This window comes from Ostrinia nubilalis, chromosome 23 (genome assembly GCF_963855985.1).
Source record: "Ostrinia nubilalis chromosome 23, ilOstNubi1.1, whole genome shotgun sequence".
NCBI lineage: Eukaryota > Metazoa > Arthropoda > Insecta > Lepidoptera > Crambidae > Ostrinia > Ostrinia nubilalis.
The window spans coordinates 7,840,328-7,848,422 of NC_087110.1; the positions used below are offsets into that span (position 1 = coordinate 7,840,328).

Here is an 8,095-nt window from a genome sequence, read left to right on the forward strand (position 1 = left end):
TGAAACTTTTTCAACCCGTCCCGAGGCGCCAAATGTTTTTACAAACAGTGCTGGGGCAAGTCGATAGTGTCGTATCGATAAATCATTGCCGAAAGCAACTTCAGATGTCCACAGATTGGTTAATTTGTTAAAAAAATCTCGGAGACATAGTTAGTGTCCACCTATGCCAGTGGATTTTAAGTTTGAGACCTAGTGGCAAGTTGGTTTTAGAAAAGTTGAAGACAGAAGGTTGGGTCTTTAACTCCGTGATCAAGGACTTTAAAACAACACAGTCTCAGGTTTGGTGTCCAAACTAAGCAACTTCCGAAGGCTGTCATGGTCGATCTTCCCGATTACAGCTACTAATTAATTACTTGCATTAGTCATTATTAAATTTTAAATTAACCATTTTTTACGACAATGGCACATCCACCCACAAGGTGGACCGATGACATCCTAAAGGTTGGCGCTGGACGCAGGCCGCTACCAATCCATCAACATTGAAGACTTTGGGGGAGGTCTGTGTTCAGCAGTGAACGTTCTATGGCTGAAATATGATGATGATGAAGATAATGGACCCAATGATTTCAATGACGATTCCACTAAACAATTTGTCTGGACGTCCCTACGAGTAGAGTGAAACATGTCTTGGCGGGCAGAATAAAGTTGTCGCGCCCCCAGTATTGGAAAAGTCGCGAAGTTTCCGCGAAAATCTGCGGAAAATTGGCCGCGACGAGGGCGAACTTTAGTCTGGGCGGCGCATACGAATGGAGTTTAAAATATGTGACACGGCAGTGGGTGGGCCAAGTTGGGCAGCAGAGAAATCGATTTTGTTTTTACACAAGTAATCTCAGTCTTGATGTATTCTATTTTGTAATAATGGGTGCGACAATTTGCATGGGACTCTTGATCGCAATATTTTCTAACCAGCTACGTGATCTACCTACAGAGCTTGCCCAAAAGATGCTTTATTTACTCGTATCTTAAAGGCTTTGTACATAATAAATAATTTAAATTATTTTTTGTAGTAAATTTTGCCTGCATTTAAATACTATTCGTTGATTTCAGCCGAATGACATTCACTGCTAGACAAAGGCCTCCCCCAAGGATTTCCACAAAGACCAGTTCTGCGCCGCCCGCATCCAGGCACTTCCCGCGACCTTTACCAGATCATTTATTTCATCAGATCATTATTTTAAGTACGACCTCTTTTACAAATACAGTCCCTCAATTAATCATAAAAATAAAAATGTTCGCAGCAAGTAAAACTTTGGCTTTTATCGTTACACTAAAAAGTAAAGTTTTATCGACATTTTAAAAAATATTTTCAAGCTGTTAGTGCTTTCAACAAAAGCCTCTTACCGTATTCGGTAGCGCTTTATTCAGCGAAGGTTTAAATAGTTTTATTTAATTTTTATTTCAGTACTTAAATATGATTGACATTTGCAAATAACTAAATGTCTGTATTGCAGAACGTAGCTCAAAATATGATTCAATTTAAAGTATAAAATACAGCTTCTGTTTTCTTTAATTTAAAAGTTAACAATAAAAGTTACTGTGCATTGAACACTACTTAAGTGACGTTTATTTATGTAAATGTAATTTGGAACAAGCGTTCAACATGCGTGTAATTTATGATGTTAAGTATTCGCGTTACAATGAAAAATAAAGAATCTTGAGCCATCAGTTTGCTTGTAGCCCCTATTCCCACCTCTCTTTTCCACCATTGCAACTCCTGTGTAGCCAGGATCTACAACTTGACCACCAATAAAAACCCAACCACTAAAGGTTCAAGTTTCTCGAGGAGGAAGGTTAAACTGTCATTAGATCCTCAACGAAATTAATCAGAAGAACGTTGAAGGAGTTCGAAGTTATGGTTCAACCACACCAACGCGTGTAGATCGCCATTGATGGGGCGATCAAAGGCCAATGGCAGGTCGCACGACCCATGACAGCGACCTGTCATTTTTCCCTATGATCGCGTCGGCGATAGCGATCTGCACGCGTTGGTGTGGTTGGATCATTAAGGTTCCGCCACGGCTGTAGCAGTAAAATAAATGGCTGTTGTGTACCAGAATCTCTAACAGAGATTTGATGGAATCGCGTTGTGTAATAGACCCACACTTTTTACCCAAACTTATTTACTTTTCACCGTCCGATACACGTGACTCCAATCAACATACAATGTCCGTAATGTCCCCAAACCCGTTCAATAGCCGGGGCAAGTCCGATATATTTCCGCCGCTTTTTGCCCCGGAATGGGCAACGCTGTTAGCGGTGACTGCGGGCGCATACTAATACTGGTTCGGTTTTGAAATTTAGAGCTGGAATCTTTGTAGTTTGAATTTGAAGGGAACAGCGGCATATCGGGGTAAACACGGAGGCTCGTTTTACAGGGGCAATAGGGGCTATTATGGAACACAGATGTTCGTTTTTAGATGACACTAAATTGTAATAGCAACGATCGTTAAATAATATGATTAGGTATTTGTTTATTACACTATGAAGCAGCTCTATGACATTGCTAGCAGAGATTTGTAACTTTTTGCTTATGAAAACTAACACATCTCTCGTATATCTTTTTATCAAAATAAGTACTAAGTATGCACAAATGAATAACATAAAAAGTTATTTTGTTATTCATTAATTTCTAATTATTGTAGCTTAACCTGTTTTAAGCTGACATGATTGCTGCCTCTATGATTTTAACGAATGTCCAAAAACTACTTCAGTGCTATATCTTTGTGGGTCATTACTTTCGTATTTATTCAGCGAGTGAATGAGTCACCTTTCGCTTTATGCAAGTATATTTCGCAATCAGTGCAAATAAGCACACAGAGCCATTCCATTCATTAAAATATTAGTCATTTGCTCAATGGTTAGGTAAACAACTCACATAAATGATGATTTGCTGGATGCTTATTTAATGCTTATGTACGTATTTACTAATGTATTCTTCAGCATAAATAACATTTCAGCCACAGAACATCCACTGCTGAACATAGGCCTCTCCCAATGATTTTCAGATTGGTGTCGGCCTGCTTCCAGCGCCTTCCTTCTAACTTTATTAGGTCGTCTGTCCACCTACGCTGCGTTGACCTTGACAGAACCTTGCTGCTCCATCGGCCGTTAGTTCTACTAGCTTTGTGCCTTGCCATTGCCATTGAACGCCGTGTTATTGCCACAATATTGCGAAAAGAAGTATGTACAAGCGTTAGGTTTGCATTGACTCGGAAATCCAAGAAAATAATCGTCATCATCAGTCCATTTACGCCCGTATTAACAAACGAATCTTGCTTAAGTGAAGCAGCAAATGGAACCACAGTGTTGAATACACATCTGTGATTGTTCGTGTGTAATCCTGTGCATCCAGGCGCATTGTGAGACCTCATAGTAATGTTTGTGAATACGACGTTAGTCTTCACTGTAGAATCACGATTCTCTCTCTCTCTTATGAGCATTTTTTTAATAATTTCGCCAACTTTTATAAAAGTTGAAGATCTTTTCTTTTCCAACTAGCTTCTATTCCACCCACGAGTCGACATAACCTGTGCACTGGTTCACTAGATTAGATACCGTTTTGCACTTTGCGGTTTTTAAATTCTGTCCGCGTGAACACGAACTAAAATGTTCGACCACTGCTAGGGACCAATCGAATTGTATCCGTACTTTTATGGTAGCAGGAGACTACACAAGCGTTAAATCGAATTAAAATTAAGAAATCTTAAAAACAGCTAGACAAACTTATAAATTCATCATCATCATTTTAGCCACAGGACGTCCACTGCTGAACATAGGCCTCCCCCAATGTTTTACACAATGGCCGGTTGGTAGCGGCCTGCATCCAGCGCCTTCCTGCTACCTTTATGAGGTCGTCGGTCCACCTTGTGGATAAATTATATAGCTTTGATTATCTGTTTTTAGGATTTCTCGTTAAACAAGTAATTTAATTTCAGTAAGATGGCTTTCTTTCAAGTCGGACAGATGACCACATAAAATTAGCAGAGAGGCGCTGGCTTGCTAACTTTTTCTATTTAGATTTAAGATCTCCAAGAAAAGTATTAGTATTTTTCGTCGGATACATACATTAATAGAGGAACATAAGAACAAAGGGCTTTAAGAGGAATCAATAAGACTTTCAATATTTATTTACAGTAACTAGAGAAATATTTTCATCCAAAAATAGATAACAAATAACTGCCTTCCAAGGCTAACGGTAATTATAACCTACTTTGTATTGTTAAAAAAGTCTAAACAGGATCATTAGATACGGATGTAGAATATAAAGCCAACCAATATAACTTGAGCTCAGCACTGTATACTCTTTTTGTACAGTTACTTTACAATTTCTATGCTATTTAGAGACGTGGCGGATCAAGTAATTGTGGACGGCCCTACCTTTAGAGTTGAGGAAATTTCCCCGAGTTTTAATTTCGCTTGAAATGCGTAAACACAAAAGAGCGCTCATTGTTTACAAAAGAAAGGCTGAAACAAATTAGAAAGGACTACGCTAGTTGTAGGTAGCCCATTTGGTAATGAGTTTTGAAGAGTTAATACTTGATAAGCTCTATGCCACCAAACAACAACTATGTATTATAAAACCAAGAATTGAAGATCGTTGGGAACAGTAAAATCATCATCATCATCATTTCAGCCGACGTCCACTGCTGAACATAGGCCTCCCCCAATGATTTCCACAATGGCCGGTTGGTGGCGGCCTGCATCCGTGGGTTGACGTTGCGCTTTCCGGTACGTGGAAAAGTAAAATAATTTGAACAAATTAGGTTATTAATTTGACATTATGTTTAGAGTAATGAAAACACTGGTAAGCCACTTAAGCCAGTGTATCGTATAATTTTTGTCGACTAATCCATGAAATAATATTTTCCCCTGTAGTTTTTATAAATATTTATCTATACCTATAACATTAATGTACACCTTAATATTTAAAGTCTTCAATATTCATCAAAATCTACAGGTTTTGTGAATTTCTTCAATGTTCTTTCAGTCGGTTTAGTTTTTCTTGAAGGATCAATCGGAGTGAAGGACATACTATCATTTTTGTCCTCGAATTTTTGTATAGATATTTCAGTTTCGTTCATAGGAAAAGTTTCATTGTAGCCTATTATATCGGTTCTTCGTCCAGATAATACGCAAGGTCCGTACCTAAAAAATAAGGAAATTGATTTCTTTAATCATAAAAAAATGTTATTTATCCAGATAGTAAAGGTCACTTTACAATAACATAACATGATAATCAGTTCCAAATTACTCTAAAGTAATCGACAACCGAATTCTACAATTAAGGATCCCCATAGACTAAATTACATACTTTTATCGGCTGATAGTTTGGTCGACCTCCATTAAGTAAAAAGTTTCATAAATTGAACTAGAAGTACATAATTATGTAGGTATATTGAATATTATTATAATATGCAATAAACTTCATTTTGTGCTTTAAGTCAGTGTATAGTCAGCAGTGCAGTGCGACGTGAATGTAACGTGGGTAAAACGTAAGAGCGACGTGAAAAAATCGTCACTACAAGTCATTATCATCATCATTTTAGCTATAGGACGTCCACTGCTGAACACAGACTTCCCCCAATGATTTCCACAATAGCTGGTTGGTGGCGGCCTGCATCCAGCGCCTTCTTGCTACCTTTATGATGTCGCCGGCCTACTTTGTGGGTGAACGTCCTACGACGCTGTGCTTTCTAGTACGTGGGCCTCCACTCTAGAACCTTGCTGCCACATTAGCCGTCAGTTCTGCGTATTATGTGCCCTGCCCATTGCCACTTCAGCTTGCTAATTCGTTGGCACTACGAATAACTATGTCTACTGTATTCCAGTACTTACTTACTTACATGAAAATTTTAGGTCTAGCTTCAGGTGGTGCTAAAAATGCGTAGCAGTTCATTTTACAAATATTTATGTACGTTCTATTGTCAGTTCCACATACCGGTGCGTACAAGCGCTCGCACTCGCCACAGTTCTGGTCTTCCAAATATGGCAGATCGTCCAGTAAATAATGTTGATGTGCAGGAGGTATTAGGGCCAATAATACTGAAAAAGTAATGGATAACTATAATAATAACAAACGGATTAGCAAGCTGAAGTGGCAATGGGCGGGCACATGGTATGCAGAACTGACGGCCGATGGGGCAGCAAGGTTCTGGAGCGGAGGCCGCGTACCGGAAAACGCAGTGTGGGACGTCCACACCACAAAGTGGACCGTCGATATCATAAAGGTAGCAGGAAGGCGCTGGACTCAGGCCGCTATCAATCGATCAATATGGGAAAAATTGGGGGAGGCCTATTTTCAGCAGTGGACGTCCTATGGCTGAAATGATGATGATGATTATGATGAATGGATAATTCTTCAGTGGGAAGGTTGTGGCCAGCATGGGGAGGCCAATCCTCCGTTTGTCTCTGGAGTGGGTAGTCTAATACAGGTAATTTTAAGAGGAATAAGTCAATATCGTTCATCACCACCAATTCAGCTACAGGACGTCCGCTGCTGAACATAGGCCTCCGCCAATGTTTTCCAGATTATCTAGTTGCGCGTCCTTCATCCAGTGCGTTACCGCAAACTACATAAGGTCATCTGTCCACCTTGTGATCTGTAAAGGTCAATATAATTAATTAAAGTATACAGAAAATATGATGAAGAAAAACTATACTTACTCAATGCGAACATTATTATTTTCTTCATAAAATCTCATTACGGTGAAAAGTCATTAAGTTTATGCTGAGTACCGTAATTGAGTTTTATGAAGAATCGAAATCACATTCTTCACAGTTAATTACTGTAATTATTTCTCTTGACTTTTAAGGTTAATACTTCTATTATGATTATGTCGTCTAATATTTTCAGTTCATTCGTTCGTTCGTTCGTTTCAGCCGAAAGACATCCACTGCTGGACAAAGACCTCCCCCAAGGATTTCCACGAAGACCGATCCTGCGCCGCTCGCATCCAGGCACCTCCCGCGACCTTCACCAGATCGTCAGTCCACCTAGTACATTACTATAAAAACTACCAACCAAAATTGTTTTGAACGAGATCTAGTAAGTAGTTTTTTTTAATACCTCGTAAATCGTAAACCGCTTAATACCGCGTAATCTTTCATACTAATAACTTAAATAAAAAATAATAATTTTAATTTCATAAATCAATGGTACGGAACCCTCGGTGCGCGAGTCCGACTCGCACTTGGCCGGTTTTTTATAAAAAACACGTCACTCTAAGTCAGCATAATTTAAACCCTATTGTTTCGGGAAATGCTAAAAATATCCAGCAAGTTTGTGTGAAAGAAACCACTCTACATACTCGACTATATTTAGGTTTCGACACGTCACTAATTTCATACCAAAATGCTGGGTTAAGCAATATATCTGTGTGAAAATGTGGAACCACCTTACATCTATATTAGTAGCATGCCATAATTAATACTAATTCAATTAAACCCAGGATGTGACCCGTGACGACATTGTCTCAATAACTGTCAACGTGCCCCGAACCACGGAAGTGAGATAACATCCAATATCTAGCTGAATAACATCGTAATTAAGATGTTTAATGTGTTAATTTGTGAATGGATGGATTAATTATGTTGTAATTACAATATTGTTCAATTGGTAGAAAATTTGGTCTTGTAAATAGAGCATTTGGGCTAAGATTCAATTTTGTGTTTTAATCTTGTATCAATGTAGGTGAGAAGCGTATAAAAACATAGCAAGACGACTACGCAGCTACGATATTAAATCTGTCATGAATGTTGTCTGTCTCTGTTTAGATAAATAATAAATAATAAATAAATATCCTTAGACATTTTACACTGCGCTTCTAGTCCCAAACTAAGCAAAGCCACAGAATAAGTAATAGTACAGGTACAGAAGGATTACTCCGCAAGACGATTTAAATAAATGCGAGTCTTGCTACGACGCGATACAGTGGAATTTTAGCTCGCACAGCACTAAGTACCTACAATTTTATTCACCTACAAGTTTTGTCTCTTTCTATCGCGTGCCTCTGAACTCTTCTTACGCTGTTAGGGTTGCTGTCTAGTAGTGTCTAGTAAAAAAATAATTAATCTACTTATTTGTAATGAGGTACGT

General features: G+C 38.6%; 1 long non-coding RNA gene across 1 annotated transcript; it reads right to left on the reverse strand.

Moving 5' to 3' along the window:
• Positions 1-4,808: 4,808 nt before the first annotated feature.
• On the reverse strand, positions 4,809-6,719 carry LOC135083460 (uncharacterized). Its single transcript, XR_010259611.1, has 3 exons — positions 6,664-6,719; positions 5,844-6,042; positions 4,809-5,145 (listed from the first exon to the last, which is right to left on the reverse strand). It is a non-coding gene; the product is annotated as an uncharacterized LOC135083460 (long non-coding RNA).
• Positions 6,720-8,095: the final 1,376 nt, after the last annotated feature.